The sequence below is a fragment of the Eschscholzia californica genome, unplaced genomic scaffold (genome assembly GCF_041429995.1).
Source record: "Eschscholzia californica isolate CP2 unplaced genomic scaffold, dmEscCali1.0.p SCAF_5, whole genome shotgun sequence".
In the NCBI taxonomy this organism is placed as follows: domain Eukaryota; kingdom Viridiplantae; phylum Streptophyta; class Magnoliopsida; order Ranunculales; family Papaveraceae; genus Eschscholzia; species Eschscholzia californica.
This window is the reverse complement of record NW_028238472.1, coordinates 10,202,954-10,221,550: the sequence shown is the minus strand read 5'-3', so window position 1 is coordinate 10,221,550 and position 18,597 is coordinate 10,202,954. Positions and strand designations below refer to the sequence as shown.

Here is an 18,597-nt window from a genome sequence, read left to right as displayed (position 1 = left end):
CGAATCATCTGTTTCGTCTGGCTGAAGACGTTAAACTTAGCGCTTTCTGGGAGGCAACCCACTGTTAGGACGTTGGAATCAGGTAATATCTTTCCCTTCACCCTGTTATTTTTTTGCATAGTCTTCAGAACATTGAGGACAATGTTCGGTTTAAGTTTGGGGATAGGGGATTGAAATTTTTGCGTCCTTATTTCAAAAATTCAAAAGGGTTCAAAATTTTTCAAAATTTTTAATTTTTGGATTGAAAATGTGAGTCTGGTTGTTTTTGCTTGTTAATAGTTATAGAGTCTAGTTGGTTGAACTATCCGTTTGCTAAAGGTTTTTCCATGAATTTCGAGTCTTGCAGTTGTCTGTGCACTAGCCATGTGAGTGTTAGATAGGTGAAGAGTTGACTTTTCTGAGAGAACTTAATCGATCATTAGTGGAGACTTAACCTATGTGAGATTCTGAGCCTTTCTTGTTGTTTTGAGTGATCTCTTCTGAGCTAATTCTGAGTAGAATGAAGAGCTACTCAACCTCGCAACATTCATTAGAGCTCAGTTGATCTCTTGAGTTCGAATTTTACAACCACTAGGGATGTCATCAGGAAGTAAACCTTTCTCTTGTAGTCTGAGAAACTTGAAAACAGTGTCAACTAGAGGAAGATAGAAATCCATTTGTTAAAACCCTGAGAATAAGGCATGAAGCAAAATGAAGAGAATTATACCCAAGGAAAGAATAATGTCAAGAAAGTTCTTTGTGTATTTGAGTTTGATTACCAGAAAAGTACTATGAAAAAAAAAAAAAGATGAAAAAAAAAAAAAAAAAAAAAAAAAAAAAAAGAAAAAAAGAAAAAGAAAATAGAAGTAGAAAAAAAAAAAAAAAAAAAAAAGAAGAAGAAGGTGTCTGATTAGTTTTGTTTAAATGTTTATCCCTTGAATTAGTTCTTGAAGATTTGAAGACGTCGAGTTCTCAGGAGTTCTAGTCCATCCTTAGTGTCTATTGACCTCTAGGAAGCATGGTTAGACAGTAGATCAGGTGAGAAGAGTTAGTTAGCTTCCCCATTCCGTATTAGTGGTTGTTTCCTTCTTTGAGATCAGTCGTCCGAAAAATTTAGTCCATCTTTTGTAATGTGTTGAGTTTTCTTTCATACTCATACTCGCACATTGAGTGAGCCACTTCTGAGTGACTTTAATTTTTGAGTGTATGACCGTGAGGCAGTAGTCGAGGCGAAATGTATCGAGACGGTAATCGAGGTCTTGTCTTTTCAGAACCGAAATGATACTCATATTGGCTGGTCACGTGCACTTCGAGTCTTGATTACTAGTGAAGGAATTTTTAGTATTTGTATGGTTTGGTCGACTTAGATTTCATTTCTATTAACTTTTGAAATTTTACCGGATAAACATTTTTAGTCCATATCATATTTAGACCCTTCTGCATTTTTGAGATTTTTGAATTTTGTGGGTATATTCACTGCAAACCCTCACGAGACAAAACTCGTCCTCTTGGGTAACCTAGAGGTTTAACGGCTTGTTGCACGTGCTAAGTGCAATCGTGATTCCCTACGAAAGTGGTGAATTGAGTTTAGTTTCATTTTTCTGTTTTGCTCGAGGACTAGCAAAATCTAAGTTTGGGGATGTTTGATGAGACATGAAAATGTCTCATTTGAATCTCTTAACTCGGGTTAGTTAGTCCAGTTCGAGCGGTTACTCTGATGATTTATTTGATTTTCTTTCTCAGGTCTCATTTACGGAGTTCGATGCGAAAACATCGTGATAAAGACATACTTGAGGGGCATTTTGGTCATTTTAATGACAAGGGTATTCTGGTCAATATTAGTGCTCATGGGAAATTAGAGTCAAAGACGAACTCGGTGGCGAAAACGGAAGTCAAATCGGAGTCTCCGCGAGAAAGTTATAGCATGTCAAGTTTGGGTCAAAATACGGTCAATGCCACGTGGTGGGCTCATCCTCTTAGATTGCTCCATGATACACAGAATAATTTCGTATGGACAACTCCAGCAAATCACTCGGTTGGTTCCCTTCTTTTCTCATTTGGAAATAACTAACCCACGTGAACAGTAGCTAGCATGTAGGGATTAATACCCATATGTCCTCATTAATTATTTCCTTATTCTTTAATATTTCCTTAACCTGTATTGTTTAAAAGAGAGAGGGATTGCTTTCCATATCCCCATTATTTCCTTCTTCAAGATTATCTTATCTCTCTAAATAGAGAAAAGATTAATGACTAAAGCTAGAACAGGGAAGGAGATTACCAAGAAGAAAGAAAATATTCTAGAGAGAGAGCTCGGTTGGTTGTTATCTTTTACCATCTCTTATATATCATGAAATATCATGGCTGGATTCTCTAGAGATCAATAGAGAGAGGAGAAACTATGGAATATATTGTTCCTGTTATATAGTATGAAGATTAGAGAATAAAATCAAAGAAGGGACAGAGAGGGAGATTCCACTTATAGGAAGAAATTCGATTGACAGGGAGAGAGGGTGTTGTGATTAGAGAGGAAATCAGAGAGAGAAACTCAATTAAATGTGAGCTGGTTTTGTAGAGATTTTATCTCTATTGTTCCATTTAGAAAGAAGATTTGGTTGAAGATAATGCCTCGGTTAAAGAAGAATTAAAAGAAAGATTTTCATTGATTGGAATTAGAGAGAAAGCTGGAGACAGAGAGGCAACTACTTTCTTTTTCTTCACCTTCTTCTACTTCTATAAAACAGAGAACAAGCATAATGGAGGATCATCTCACCTTTGGGGTCAAAAAGCTCAAGAAAACAGAAATATTAGAGAGGGAGTGAGCTTGGAATATAACCGAACAAAGAGAAACAGAGAAACCATTATCATCTTCATCTTCTTCTTTTGTTCTCTTTTCTTTGTTATTCTTTTTGTGAGAGATAGAAAAACAGTATAGAGAGAGATTCAAAGAGAGAGAGAGATATGTATTTGTAGTGAGAGAAAGTGTAAAACTGAAAAATCAAGAGATAAATAGTGATTGTTATTCAAAGTTTCATCATCTCATATCAATTTCTCTTCCATTTAGTTAGTGTTTCGGATTGAAAAAGAAATCAGAAGTGAAAAACAGTAGAGAGAGAGAGAGAAAACAGTGAAGAAGACGAGAAAAGAGATTGGAAAATACTTCTCCCACAGGGAAAATATTTCCGAGAAGATGAGAAAATCATCTTCCCTTAAGGCACGTTTGGCTGCAACAGGAAACAATTTCCAGCGAGAAAAAGTTTAGTTTTCTTCTTCCTCTCTTTACTTTATTTTCCAATTTCTTTTATTTAATTTCCATGAGTAATTAATTCTCTATCTAGGGTTTTAGATGAAGTTTCAATAATTATTCTAATGATTAATTTATTACAGTTTTTATTATATTAACGATAATATCTTCCGGGTTTTTAGACCATCCATGGACTGAAAATCTGAGTTATACAAAGAACAATTTAATTTGGTCTAATTCAATTGTTCTTTGTATAACTCAGATTTTCAGTCCATGGATGGTCTAAAAACCCGGAAGATATTATCGTTAATATAATAAAAACTGTAATAAATTAATCATTAGAATAATTATTGAAACTTCATCTAAAACCCTAGATAGAGAATTAATTACTCATGGAAATTAAATAAAAGAAATTGGAAAATAAAGTAAAGAGAGGAAGAAGAAAACTAAACTTTTTCTCGCTGGAAATTGTTTCCTGTTGCAGCCAAACGTGCCTTAAGGGAAGATGATTTTCTCATCTTCTCGGAAATATTTTCCCTGTGGGAGAAGTATTTTCCAATCTCTTTTCTCGTCTTCTTCACTGTTTTCTCTCTCTCTCTCTACTGTTTTTCACTTCTGATTTCTTTTTCAATCCGAAACACTAACTAAATGGAAGAGAAATTGATATGAGATGATGAAACTTTGAATAACAATCACTATTTATCTCTTGATTTTTCAGTTTTACACTTTCTCTCACTACAAATACATATCTCTCTCTCTCTTTGAATCTCTCTCTATACTGTTTTTCTATCTCTCACAAAAAGAATAACAAAGAAAAGAGAACAAAAGAAGAAGATGAAGATGATAATGGTTTCTCTGTTTCTCTTTGTTCGGTTATATTCCAAGCTCACTCCCTCTCTAATATTTCTGTTTTCTTGAGCTTTTTGACCCCAAAGGTGAGATGATCCTCCATTATGCTTGTTCTCTGTTTTATAGAAGTAGAAGAAGGTGAAGAAAAAGAAAGTAGTTGCCTCTCTGTCTCCAGCTTTCTCTCTAATTCCAATCAATGAAAATCTTTCTTTTAATTCTTCTTTAACCGAGGCATTATCTTCAACCAAATCTTCTTTCTAAATGGAACAATAGAGATAAAATCTCTACAAAACCAGCTCACATTTAATTGAGTTTCTCTCTCTGATTTCCTCTCTAATCACAACACCCTCTCTCCCTGTCAATCGAATTTCTTCCTATAAGTGGAATCTCCCTCTCTGTCCCTTCTTTGATTTTATTCTCTAATCTTCATACTATATAACAGGAACAATATATTCCATAGTTTCTCCTCTCTCTATTGATCTCTAGAGAATCCAGCCATGATATTTCATGATATATAAGAGATGGTAAAAGATAACAACCAACCGAGCTCTCTCTCTAGAATATTTTCTTTCTTCTTGGTAATCTCCTTCCCTGTTCTAGCTTTAGTCATTAATCTTTTCTCTATTTAGAGAGATAAGATAATCTTGAAGAAGGAAATAATGGGGATATGGAAAGCAATCCCTCTCTCTTTTAAACAATACAGGTTAAGGAAATATTAAAGAATAAGGAAATAATTAATGAGGACATATGGGTATTAATCCCTACATGCTAGCTACTGTTCACGTGGGTTAGTTATTTCCAAATGAGAAAAGAAGGGAACCAACCGAGTGATTTGCTGGAGTTGTCCATACGAAATTATTCTGTGTATCATGGAGCAATCTAAGAGGATGAGCCCACCACGTGGCATTGACCGTATTTTGACCCAAACTTGACATGCTATAACTTTCTCGCGGAGACTCCGATTTGACTTCCGTTTTCGCCACCGAGTTCGTCTTTGACTCTAATTTCCCATGAGCACTAATATTGACCAGAATACCCTTGTCATTAAAATGACCAAAATGCCCCTCAAGTATGTCTTTATCACGATGTTTTCGCATCGAACTCCGTAAATGAGACCTGAGAAAGAAAATCAAATAAATCATCAGAGTAACCGCTCGAACTGGACTAACTAACCCGAGTTAAGAGATTCAAATGAGACATTTTCATGTCTCATCAACTGTCTAGAACGTCGATCACTGTTTCTTCCTTCATATGAGTATGACCTGTTTCGGTGGGCTTCGTCTTCTTCCCTACGAATTTCTACCCACACCCTTGCTAACACGTCTTCCATTGTAGTGCAGTTGAACTTTGTGAGTTCTTTGTAAAGCTCTCTATCTGGTAGAAGACCTTTTCTGAAGGCGTCTACAGCAGTTTCCTGGTTACAATAAGGGATAGATACTTTTTCCTTGTTAAATCTTCCCACGTAGTCACGTAGGGTGTGTTTGATATCTTCTATTTCCATGGAAATAGAAGAATTTCCATTGAAATAGGTATTTCCATCGTTTGATACGAAGTGTAATTCCACGGCTTTAATTCCCTAGAGAATCTATTTCCATGAAATAGTTCATTTTTAATTCCTTACTCTCCCCTAAGAATTTGTTTCCGTGGAAAGTCAGAAATTAAAATAAAAATATTTTAATATATTTATTTACACGAAACCTAATATTTATCTCCATATATGTTCAAAATGACATTTTTGCCCATAAAATTTATCAAAATAAACTTTTACCTATACATTAGACAAATGACAATTTTGTCCTTTTCTTACCAATGACATGTTTACAAGTTGTCAAAATTACATTATTACCCTTTTATAATATCAAATTGACATTTTACTCTTATGCTGTTAAACTTACATTTTTACCCTTATGTTGTCAAAATGACATTTTACCCTCATATATTACCAAAATGACATTTTTATCCTTATGTGGTCTGAACGATATTCTTACTAATGGTATGTCTACACTTTTATATTAAAATGACAATTTTACCCTTTTATATTAGTAAAGTATCTTTTTTTATCCATACGTTGTCAAATTTACTTTTCTATCTTGTTTTATCGACAACTTGACATTCTTATTCTTAAGTTAGCAAAGTGACACAAGATTAAATAATTTTGTAACATAGGGGTAAAAGTATAATTTGATAACATAGGGTAAAAGTATAATTTGATAACATAAGGGTAAAAACGTAATTTAGACAACATAAGGATGAAAATGTAATTTTGGCAACAGAAGAGTAAAAATGTTATTTTGACAACATAAAGAATAAATAAAAACTCTTCATTAAATATTATATTCGTAGAAGTTAGTTGTTAACCAAATAATAGAGTTCGTAATTCCACGGAATAATAAATGACTACCAAACGAAAGAACTCTTATTTCCACGGGATAAATTTCGTGGAAGACTTTCCATGGAACTCTTGTATTTCCGTGGAATTATTTCCCTGATATCAAACACAACCGTAGTGGTTCTCCTCTTCTTTGGTGGACTCGGTACAAGTCACCAGAAAGTTTTTCCAACTTTTTGCTGCTGGCGAATTGTTCGACAAAAGTATCCTACAACTGGGCAAACGACGCAATCGAGTTATTTGGAAGGTTTGTGTACCACTGCAATGCTGGTCCGATGAGACTAGACCCAAAACTTTTGCACATGCAGGCTTCACGCAGGTCTCTGGGAATAGCTGCTGTGAACATCCTCTGTTTGTAAGAGGCAATGTGGTCATCTGGGTCAGACGTACCATCATACATCTTCATGTTCAGGAAAGAAAACTTCTTTGGCATCTCCACCAACGCGATAGCATCGACAAAGGGCGAGTCAGCGTAACTGTGAGGAAGACTCTTTTTGAAAGGAGTGGGCATTCCTGGAATACGTGTAATCAATGCTTCCATCTCTGCCAATTTCTTTGCCATTGCCTGTTCTAGAGGAGTACCTGTAAACGCAAACGGAAGCGAATCAGAAGATACATTAACTTGAGTTGATCCGTTTGTCATAGGATACACAGTAGGTAAAGTATATGGGAGAGAAGAGTAAAAGGGTGTAGTAGTTGGAAGAGTTTGATGCATGTGCTGGGAGACACGTAATGGTGTGACAGGAGTAGTGGTAGGGACTGGAGTTGATCCTCCAACTGTTACAGGAACTTCTTGACTCGAGGGGCCTGCTCCTTCTGTACTTGTAGGAACTGGTCTGGCATTTCTCGAGGTATGAATTCTGGAACCTCCTGGAGTCGTCATAGAAAGTTCAGTGATTTTTTCCTGGAGTAATTGGTTCTCTGCTCTAACCAACAGTTTCTCTTCTTCCAACGCTTTGAAGCGTTCAGAGTTCTCTCGTACTTGAGCGGTAAGTGCAACAAGTTGAGCAGAAACGTCAAGAGGAGCAGATGTCATGTTCTTTTCCATTTGGCTGGCTGTCTTCGTTGTTAGTTGCTGAGGCCCCATGGTGGGCGCCAAACTGTAGACGGTGAGAAGTCTACGGGTCGGAAGCGTGAACGTCTTCTGGAATTCCAAACGTCGAATTCTTGATTGATGGGCACCAGCAACGTGTGAAAGAAACCTGCAAAAGAAGGTGAACAGACACAAACAAACCCGTGAAGTCTTGGGGGACACCGGGATGGTGCCTGCCAAGGGCCCTCCGACGGTCAAGTCAGCAAAGTATTACAATGAATAATAAATGAAAAGCCGAGGGTGTAACCGTTGATGCGTATCGGAGAGTGGCTAGGCTCGTAGAACGACCGGAGTTCGAATCTATGGGAGTGAAATGATCAGAAGTATGAGAGTAGATGTTACCAGTAGCGTCGAGCAAGAAGAAGGTTGTGATCTCCTCGAAGACGTCTGGAAGCGTCGAGCAGGAAGCGTCGAGCCGGAAGCCTCGAACTGGAAGCGTCGAGCAAGGATAAACTTTAATACCCTTAAGGCGTCTAGTAGTGTCCACGACTAGAACCAGATGAACTTGTATGCAAAACGTCTCAAGGATAGTCGAAGAACATAGAGCGAGTGGAGAAAGAAGAAGTAGTATGGGTTGCTTTTTCTCTGCATTCGATGATCTGAGAAATGAAAGTGCTCCTCTTTATATAGGCTTGAGGAGTGATCCGTTGGGGGGGAGTAAAGGCTTGACCGTTACAGAGTGAATGCATGGCAAGATACCTGGGATGTGGTGACGTGTGCACGAGTTGTACATGCACAACAGTTGTGCATGTTCTCTGGTAACTACTCTGAGTGTGCATGTACATGGTCTCGCATTTATGTGAGACGTTACCATGTTATGCATGTCATTAATGGGGGATAATTGTCTCTGAGTTACGTTGACCAAGCTTGATACCTATGTCATTATGGATATATTTGACATGTAGAGGATCTCTTCATTAAATAAACTCTTACACGTGGTGCGTGGAGATATAGACGTGTCGAGCGCCAGACGTGTGGAGATTCGGGCGTGTGGAGTTTTGTGCATGTGGAAACTCTTTGCACGTGATTGGGCCTTGACACGAGTTTTAGGATCTGGTTAACGAGTGCCCATTAAGAGACTTCTGGGCTGGGCCCAAACAAGGACAAGCGAGCCGGGTTGGGCTTGACGTCTCGATGGACATTTTATCGTCGAGGGCCCAGGTGTAGTTTTTGGGCTTGACTTTCTTCAGGCTCTGATACCAATTGTCACGGCCTTTTTGTCCCGTTAGGTCGACCCGGCATATTATACTCAAAGACACGGGTCGATAGTGCGGAATATCATATCCTAACGTGCCGTGCGGCGTCATGTACTCCCTCCTAGTACATAACCAGCCTTCCCGAACATATTCGGAGCATCTCGACTATCAAGTCACCTTGGTTCCCAACCAATAATGCGGCATGACAACAACGTGTCCCAACCTACGAGCATAGCTCGAGCCGTCCCGTATAACGCTTCCTTGAGTCATAGACTCTCGCCCACTATAAAGGATACCAACATATGTGCGGAGCACACCAAGCCGCATATGCGGATCTTGCCATCTAGTCTCAAGCATCCGACACCTTATCATCTCGACTTACCATTCGGACATTGGGCATAGGAGCATCCATCCTTAATAAGCTACCTCATGCCCAACATAGCACATCAAGGCTTGGCTCCTTGAATAGCTCAATCCTCCTTATGGAATATGCTAGCACGACGCACGCCTCGCCATGGCATGAGAACATGTAACACGTCTTCCAAAGGAACCCGCAGTAACCTATCTCCAGGTACTGTCCCGAGCCATTTCCTATGACAAGGGAACCCGTGCAATATGCTTCTCTCGCATACGCTAGGCCGGCCTCATGGGTTGCGCCACGAGGATGCTCACTTTCGTGCATACCATGCTAAGATGGGCGAGCTCCCATCCACGAGGTCTTGGCATATGCTGGATGCATATGAGGAAGAGAGACCACCCCTTCCTAAGGTGCAAACTTCTTGTTTAGCCTATTTCCACAAGGAAACATCAATCTTTCAACCAGGCATACTCGCTCCTGGCAAGGCATGAATGCACCTCCGTGCATGGCTCAAGAAGCTTCTGGCCCCAACGACCTCGTCTTTGGCCCTCCGCCCTATATGCTCGTACGTGCTCTCCTAGCACTCGTCACGTCATATGCATGCTCAAGAATATGCACGTGACATACTCCCCCACTTGTAATGTCGACGTCCTCGTCGACTAAGTTTAGAGTACTTCAATCTTCTGCCTCCACTCCGATGCTACCACTGCACCTTCATGCCTTCGGCAGACCGCACCTCCGTGCGAACTCAACTACGCAGTCTCGTCGCGCAGGTTCCCCCTCCGGGTTTACTCAATCCTCTGCAATGCATCCTCTGATGCGTTAGGATAATGGTCTTCTCTACCATTCATCCATGCTCAATGTTGCCCTCTGGCCTCAAATGTCGGCTCCCCCTCTGGTTCGCCTCTCCGTCGCAGCCTCCGCCGCTCCTCGAACTCAGGTACCTCACCTCCTCGGCTTCACCTCGAGTTGGCATCTCGATTGTCACCTTTCGCCTCTGCTTTCGTGACCAATCTTGCCATACGTATCGCAGTGAACTGCGACACAACTCATCATCCTGGTACCTCAGCAACCGTTGCCTTCACCCGAGTTAGCATCTCGACGCCACCGCGTCTTGCCATGTGCCTGCAATGTTGCCATCGCAAAGCAACTCGTCTTCAATGTCACTCACCTCTGGATCAGACCCTATGTACCCATGTACTCCACGTTCTGACTCCTTGGTTTGCTTGTTCATTGAGACCCTCGTTTAGACCACTGTCCTCAAACTTCAAGTGCACTCTAGTACCTAAGTATCCACTACTTTTACCCTTGAGTGTACACCACTTGAATCTCACTAAAATGTCGCCCCTTCTCTTGACGACCCTTGCCTCACTTGCGCCACTCCGCCCAGCACCTCTGTGCATACTCGAACTCGCGCCTCTGCGCTTGCGCCACATGCGCCCGGCATCCTCCATGCCATCCCTTCCTCGGGAAATTGTCGTGTTGCCTTCGATGTCCACTGAACGAGCACGGTAGCTTCTCTCCACGAGACCTACATGGTACCAAACCATCCATCACTAGCATACTCTTGGGAGCGTCCTCTTTGACTACATCCAGACACACACTTGCCATTTAATCTTTGGCGATGCTCCTTAACCCGAGCATCTTGGTAGGTTCGTGTCCCTCTTGAACACATCCGAACGTACCACCGCATAAGTTCCAACACCCTCATGCAGCACCATACGGCTTATTACACACTGTCATACTCGACGTTGTCATATATCTCTGACGATCTGAACTTGGTTCCAACTATCACCAGAATTGGACGATGCTTAATGTCACCACGACACACCATCCTGAAATCCCATCACGTGAGCTGATCTCTTCTTAGTCACCACGTACTCATTGCACACTGTAGGCTTGAACTCGGTTCCAACTTACCTCCAATGCATAACTCAAACATGGGCCGATCCACTTCAGATACAACGACCCTCATATTACTTGACGGCTTGAACTCGGTTCCAACTACCATCAGTTCTGTACTTGGTCTCGTGAATCTGCCTTCATAGACTTCACACCAATATGTCCATAAGCTTTTATGTTGGTTTCGGCTTACAGCACTCATGCGACATACCAAACACGACCACACTGGCATATCCATGTCTCATCTCAAGTGAGTCCATTCTCTTTGGAACTCAAATGCGCTTACAATGCTCCGTGCCGAACTCTATCGTGCACCATACCACATAAGCACAACTTGATCTAGCACCAACTAGCCCAACGATGTACTCTGTCCATCTATCTTACTCTCGACCACTGTTTTCTGTAAGTAGCTTGAACTCACAACATCACAAGTCACTCGATGCTACCTTCGGCTTAAGCATAAGAGAGTATCCTTCAACACCTTGTTGCCATACCCTGCTCTAAAGCTCAAGTATCACTTGGATCAACATAACTCCACTCTTGGATGCCAATCCAACAAGCTTACTCAGACTAGCTTACCCCAAGCTCTCAGCCTGACTCTACTTGCCATCTTGGTACACTTCCTACCAAGCCTGTTATCCACTCAAAAAACTCTAACATATGATGTACCCAATGCGCACCAAATCGTACTGAGCATTACTGCACTAAGCTCGCACACAACTCCCCGTGCCATTCTTGGTTCATCCCATCTCTGCACCTGTCCTTACCTCTAAAGGACTAAAGCATATATGGTACCTTTTTGCCAACCAAGTCACACTGAACTCTTGCCACTGAGCTTGCACATGACTTCTTGCGTCAATACGGTTCCATCTCATATCTCGCACATGTCCTTCATCTCAAAGGAACATAGACCCAAGTATAGCTACCACCGTAGCATCCGTGCACACGGCCTATTCCTTCCATCGGAACTCTCGTCGCCTTATGCACCATGCATCCCTTAACAAGGTCCCCCTCTAGCATCATAGCTTCAGAGACCATACCATCTTGAATGCATCTCACTCTAAAAGCTTTCTCTTGGAATCATGCTCTCAACGTAGCTCTTCATACACACTCCAGTATACTACATACCATAGTGGGAGAATCACTAAGCTCTTCGTCACACTCTTCGAGCATAGATACCATCTCTTGAGCCTGCCATCCAGGCTCCAGAAGTATGCTTCCAAACATACCACATGTTCTTAGGCATATCTTCATGCTTGTCTCCTCAAGCTATAGAAACACATCCATTTGCCACTATCACTAGGCTCTTGGAACATATCTCGTAAGCTATCAAGCTCTAAGTCCATCCATCACAAGGACCAGAGCAACATACACGTTTGCCTATCCACTAGGCTACACCAATTGTTAAATGGGTATCAGGATGTAATACATCTTCACTTGTACATCTTCATCCTATAGCTCAGGCTCTGACATCCATTTCACCTATAGGATCAGAGCACCATACTCTTAAGCTTGACCAATCAAGCTCTGATACCAATTGTCACATAAGTATCAGAGTGTAGCATATCTTTAGCCTGCACCTCTTCAGGCTCTGATACCAATTGTCAAACAGGTATCAGAGTGTAGTATATGTCTAGCCTGCACCTCTTCAGGCTCTGATACCAATTCTCGTATGGGATCAGAGCACCATACTCTTAAGCTTGACCAATCAAGCTCTGATACCATACTCTTAAGCTTGACCAATCAAGCTCTGATACCAATCAAGTTCGGGGGCTAGGTCTCTCATATACTCCGGTGGTAGAGTTGGTGGAGGTGAAGGGGGTGGAGAGGGAGAGGCTAAGGGAGGTGAAGGGGATGGAGAGGGAGAGGGAGGTGCAGAGGGAGGTGCAGAGGGAGGTGCAGAGGGAGGTGCAGAGGGAAGGAGTGAAGAGAGGGAGGGAGGTTGAGAGAGAGGGAGTGAAGAAAGAGTGGGAGGTTGAGAGAAATGGAGTGAAGAGAGAGTGGGAACTCTCGTGGGATAGTAAGAGGAACGAGGAGGACGAGGAGGGTTATAGTAGGCAAATGGGTTTCTGGGGCCATGTGATCCAACCTTAGAAATTTCAGTAATTAATAGCATCTAATCAAAATTTCAGTAATTAATAGCATCTAATCAATTACCTTAGAAATTCTAAATTTGTTTTGAATACTTACAAATTAACAATAGTTAATAGCACAGGAAGAAGAAGAGGAAAAATTAGGTTTTACAGATCAACATAATTGTTACAGAGTCAAAATTTGAGTGAACCAGATCACGAGTCACAATCTGAAATTCTAATTAATAGCATCTAATCAATTACCTTAGAAATTTCAGTAATTAATAGCATCTAATCAATTACCTTAGAAATTTCAGTAATTAATAGCATCTAGTCAAAATTTCAGTAATTAATAGCATCTAATCAATTACCTTAGAAATTCTAAATTTGTTTTAAATACTTAGAAATTAACAATAGTTAATAGTATATCTTTAGCCTGCACCTCTTCAGGCTCTGATACCAATTGTCAAACAGGTATCAGAGTGTAGTATATGTCTAGTCTGCACCTCTTCAAGCTCTGATACCAATTCTCGTATGGGATCAGAGCACCATACTCTTAAGCTTGACCAATCAAGCTCTGATACCAATCAAGTTCGGGGGCTAGGTCTCTCATATACTCCGGTGGTAGAGTTGGTGGAGGTGAAGGGGGTGGAGAGGGAGAGGCTAAGGGAGGTGAAGGGGATGGAGAGGGAGAGGGAGGTGCAGAGGGAAGGAGTGAAGAGAGAGAGGGAGGTTGAGAGAGAGGGAGTGAAGAAAGAGTGGGAGGTTGAGAGAAAGGGAGTGAAGAGAGAGAGTGGGAACTCTCGTGGGATAGTAAGAGGAACGAGGAGGACGAGGAGGGTTATAGTAGGCAAATGGGTTTCTGGGGCCATGTGATCCAACCTTAGAAATTTCAGTAATTAATAGCATCTAGTAAAAATTTCAGTAGTTAATAGCATCTAATCAATTACCTTAGAAATTCTAAATTTGTTTTAAATACTTAGAAATTAACAATAGTTAATAGCACAGGAAGAAGAAGAGGAAAAATTAGGTTTTACAGATCAACATATTTGTTACAGAGTCAAAATTTGAGTGAACCAGATCACGAGTCACAATCTGAAATTCTAATTAATAGCATCTAATCAATTACCTTAGAAATTTCAGTAATTAATAGCATCTAATCAATTACCTTAGAAATTTCAGTAATTAATAGCATCTAATCAATTACCTTAGAAATTCTAAATTTGTTTTAAATACTTAGAAATTAACAATAGTTAATAGCACAGGAAGAAGAAGAGGAAAAATTAGGTTTTACAGATCAACATAATTGTTACAGAGTCAAAATTTGAGTGAACCAGACCACGAGTCATAATCTGAAATTCTAAATAATAGCATCTGATTAATTACTTTAGAAATTTCAGTAATTAATAGCATCTAATCAATTTGCTTCGAAATTTCAGTAATTAATAGCATCTAATCAATTACCTTAGAAATTTCAGTAATTAATAGCATCTAGTCAAAATTTCAGTAATTAATAGCATCTAATCAATTACCTCAGAAATTCTAAATTTGTTTTAAATACTTAGAAATTAACAATAGTTAATAGCACAGGAAGAAGAAGAGGAAAAATTAGGTTTTACAGATCAACATAATTGTTACAGAGTCAAAATTTGAGTGAACCAGACCACGAGTCACAATCTCAAATTCTAATTAATAGCATCTAATCAATTACCTTAGAAATTTCAGTGATTAATAGCATCTAATCAATTACCTTAGAAATTTCAGTAATTAATAACATTTAATCAATTACCTTAGAAATTTCTGTAATTAATAGCATCTAGTCAAAATTTCAGTAATTAATAGCATCTAATCAATTACCTTAGAAATTCTAAATTTGTTTTAAATACTTAGAAATTAACAATAGTTCTCAACTTAGAAATTCTAAATTTGGATCTAATAAATTACCTCAGGCAACTTGATGATATCAGAGGCATTTTCATATACTATTTCATCAGGCCTCCTTCTAACGATTGGACTTGCTGTCTTATTCATAATACCCCAATACGACAACCTATCCTCGATTTAGTATCTCATTGGTGAGTCGATCAATGAGATAATTCAACATCAGTTCAGCAAGGTAATCCACATTCACCTGATCAAAATTTAATGGATCGTCCACCCAATTGTCCCTCAAGAGATTACGATCTAACCAATTCATGAATTTGGTTACTGGTTGATGATGTTCCGAGTGATGATCCAAAGTTAAGGTAACGGTGGCCATTCCTGACTGAAAGGAGAGAGAGAAGGAAAAGAAGAAGAAGACGAAGAAAAATAGTTTGGAATCCATTTTTCTGTATTCTAACAATGCCAAGAAAAGCGTTTATATAGATTTTAGTGAGAAAACTGAAATCTTTTGTGAGTTGTTATTAGTGAAACAGAAATCTGTTAACCGTTTTGGCCCCCGATTTGTGACCAACTGGCCCCAAAAAATTCCTAAATGGCCCCAAATTTTTTCAACCTCCCAATTTTACCCCCATGACATTTCTGTAATTATTTTTTTTTCTTTTTCTTTGTCCACCTCATCTAACAATTGTCACATCACTCTGTCCACCTCACCCTTCTTCTCCGGCGAAAGGTTGCCGACCGGAATAAAAAATTCCGGCCGGCCACCTTTACCAAAATAATTATTTTTTTTCATTTCTCTCTCTTCTTCATCTCCTTCTTTCTCTCTCTTCTTCATCTCCTTCTTTCTCTCTCTTCTTCATCTCCTTCTTTCTCTCTTCTTCATCTCCTTCTTTCTCTCTTCTTCATCTCCTTCTTTCTCTCTCTTCTTCATCTCCTTCTTTCTCTCTCTTCTTCATCTCCTTCTTTCTCTCTTCTTCTTTCTTTACCTCTCTCTCTCTATAACTCCGGCGAAGGGGCTCCGCCCCTTCGCCGGAGAACCAGACCTTGAAGGTCTGGTTGGAAACCTGATTCGGTCTGGTTTCAATCTGGTTTCTACAACCAGATCCCGGTCATGTTTGAAACCAGATCGGAATCTGGTTTCAACTAACCAGAACGGAATCTGGTTAGTTGAAACCAGATTCCGATCTGGTTTCAAACCAGACCGGGATCTGGTTGTAGAAACCAGATCTCGGTCTGGTTTGAAACCAGACCGAATCTGGTTTCGCACCAGACCTTGAAGGTCAGTACAATCCTAGAACTGTGGAAGAGGTTTTTAGAGATTACAAAGGACGAAGAGGTGGATTGATTAAAGCTCTCACTACTGGTTCGAAATATTTATAATTCTCTCCTTTTCTTCTCTTTTTTGTTTTGTTTTGTTTTGTAGATTAAATTTAGTTATTTTTAACTGATCTCGGTTTTGATTTTTGATTTTCATTTTGCAGATGTTGAAGAATTTTATCACCAGTGTGATCCTGGTTAGGGTTTATCCCTTTCAACTTTCCGTTTTTTTCTTTTGCGGTTTAAATTTTGCATGCATTGGTTATTTTTGAAGCTTTTCTCTGAGTTACTGTGCCGGTGATTTCTCAGATTAGAAAGGATTCGGTTTCAGTTGTTTATTCTTCTCTCTCTCTCTCTCTCTGGTTTTTTTCCTTTTAGCCCTAAGTTTTCTCTACTGGGTTTCGTTCTGTTAGTCCATTGGTTGGTAGAGATGAATGTTTTGTTAAATTGGTGGTCTTTGTTATCTATAGAGTTTAGGTCTTGGGAAATTAAGTGCCAACCCCTTATTCTTGTTCATTTCGGTCTCCATCAGTACCTTCATTCCGTTATATCCAACTCTCAATAGCGTTATTGAAAATGCTCATTTTCTCTCTTTCCCTAGCTTAATGTCTATGAAGAAATATTTGTTTTCAGTAGAGTACAAATTGTTGTTGTGAAAATGTAGATTTTTGTGTTACGGAAGCGGGTAAGCGTCTCGAACTAATTGACAAATCGAGAATTAGGGCACCCAGCTAATTTCATAGGTAGAGCACCTTAATGTAGTCCACTAGATCGTCTTTGGAAGAGTTCGACAACTGCTTGGAACGTTTAGAAGGTGTATTGTGTACTAAATTGTGGCATGAAGTACATCTTGAAGCTTCAAACCAAGGCCTTATTGCAATTTTCAGCGTGTCCACTAGGGTTCCTTAGATGATGTTAGGAAGAGGTTAACTACTGCTCGAAAAGGTTAGAAGATCTAATCCATACTAAACTATAGCGTTCGAGATTACAGTCTGAAACTAATGTGATTAGTTGAACAAATACTTACATCGGAGTTGCAGAATCTGGGCAGCAGGATTCCTATTAGATGGTGGAGCATTATAAAATCATAGTGGTTGAGATACGAGGGTCATCTTTGAAAGAATATGAAACTAGTTACATTCCGAGGTTTCATCAAAACTAGGTTTTGTGGTTGAAAATGAGCTGTCCACCACTAATTTGTAAGCTGATTTATTATCAAAGCTCACCTTGATCACTTGAGAGTGATTGGTGTAGCTAGAACCTTCCAGAACAAGGGGGCCAGTTTGTGTTTGCCTATGATAGAGTACTCAAATATGATAACAGAATAACTGTATATTGAGTAAGAATGTCGTGAAGTTATTATAATTGTTCGATTTTTGTTTCTGATGTGACTTAGTGGTAGTCTGGTAGAAGATCATAAACTATTCCTATGTGTTCAATATCTGTTCTATACTTCTATAGTTCTATTTTTCCTTCTTGAACATTAATTATATTGTACTAGGTATAACCCGTGCCTCCGGCACGGCTGTGATCGTTTAAGTATTTAACCAACACCATGATTGAAATTGAAGTTCTGATAAAATACCTCATTTAATGCAAAGAAAAAACCCTAGAATGAACTAAAAGAATACTAAAATTGTTAAATATCTACCGAACTTGTAAAAGAATGATACTTAACAAATGTTAAAAAAATATATAGTAGAACGAATTCTTCAACGTATAGTTTCTTTAGTCACCAACCAAAACATTAATTTATTGTTCTCGTGCAGTTACAAGACAATCAAAGTTTAATATATGAGAGTAAAATTGAACTCACATAAAATGACTAACGGAATAGACAATTATACGAATTACCTCATGTATTTCAATGTACATGCTTAAATTCAAAAGTAATGTAATATAGCAAATACTCAATTTGCGGTTACAAAATATTCTGATAAGTCCATCTGAACATACAATAACTATAACCATACCCTTTGTAGCCGGAAGAACAATCTCTTGGTGTGGGCTCAATCCATAAAAAAGTTACGAAACATCTTGATAAGCTATCCATTGAGAACCAACCAGCTACCAAGTGAGAACTTTTAATTTGATGGAGAAGGAAAAGTGTTATATTAATTCTCTAATTGCTGATGTTGAGAATATTGAATAACTCTTGCGGGACTATGTTTCAATTTTGTTCCGGACCATGGTTTTACAACAAGCTCGAGAAACAAATGCTCATTTACTTAAGATCTTTCCAATTGGTCATTTTATTCCAAAGCCTCGATCTTTGAGCACTCTCTGTATTGATAACAAAACCAAACACTTTAAC

General features: G+C 39.4%; 1 protein-coding gene and 1 long non-coding RNA gene across 4 annotated transcripts in view; both read left to right on the top strand.

The window, feature by feature from the left end:
- GC6 (golgin Putative 6) overlaps positions 1-18,597 on the top strand; it is a 68,618-nt gene that overhangs the window by 29,949 nt on the left and 20,072 nt on the right. The gene's annotated exons all lie outside the window — the stretch shown is intronic.
- On the top strand, positions 16,250-16,915 carry LOC147536947 (uncharacterized). The gene is made up of 2 exons (XR_015224991.1): positions 16,250-16,329; positions 16,448-16,915. It is a non-coding gene; the product is annotated as an uncharacterized LOC147536947 (long non-coding RNA).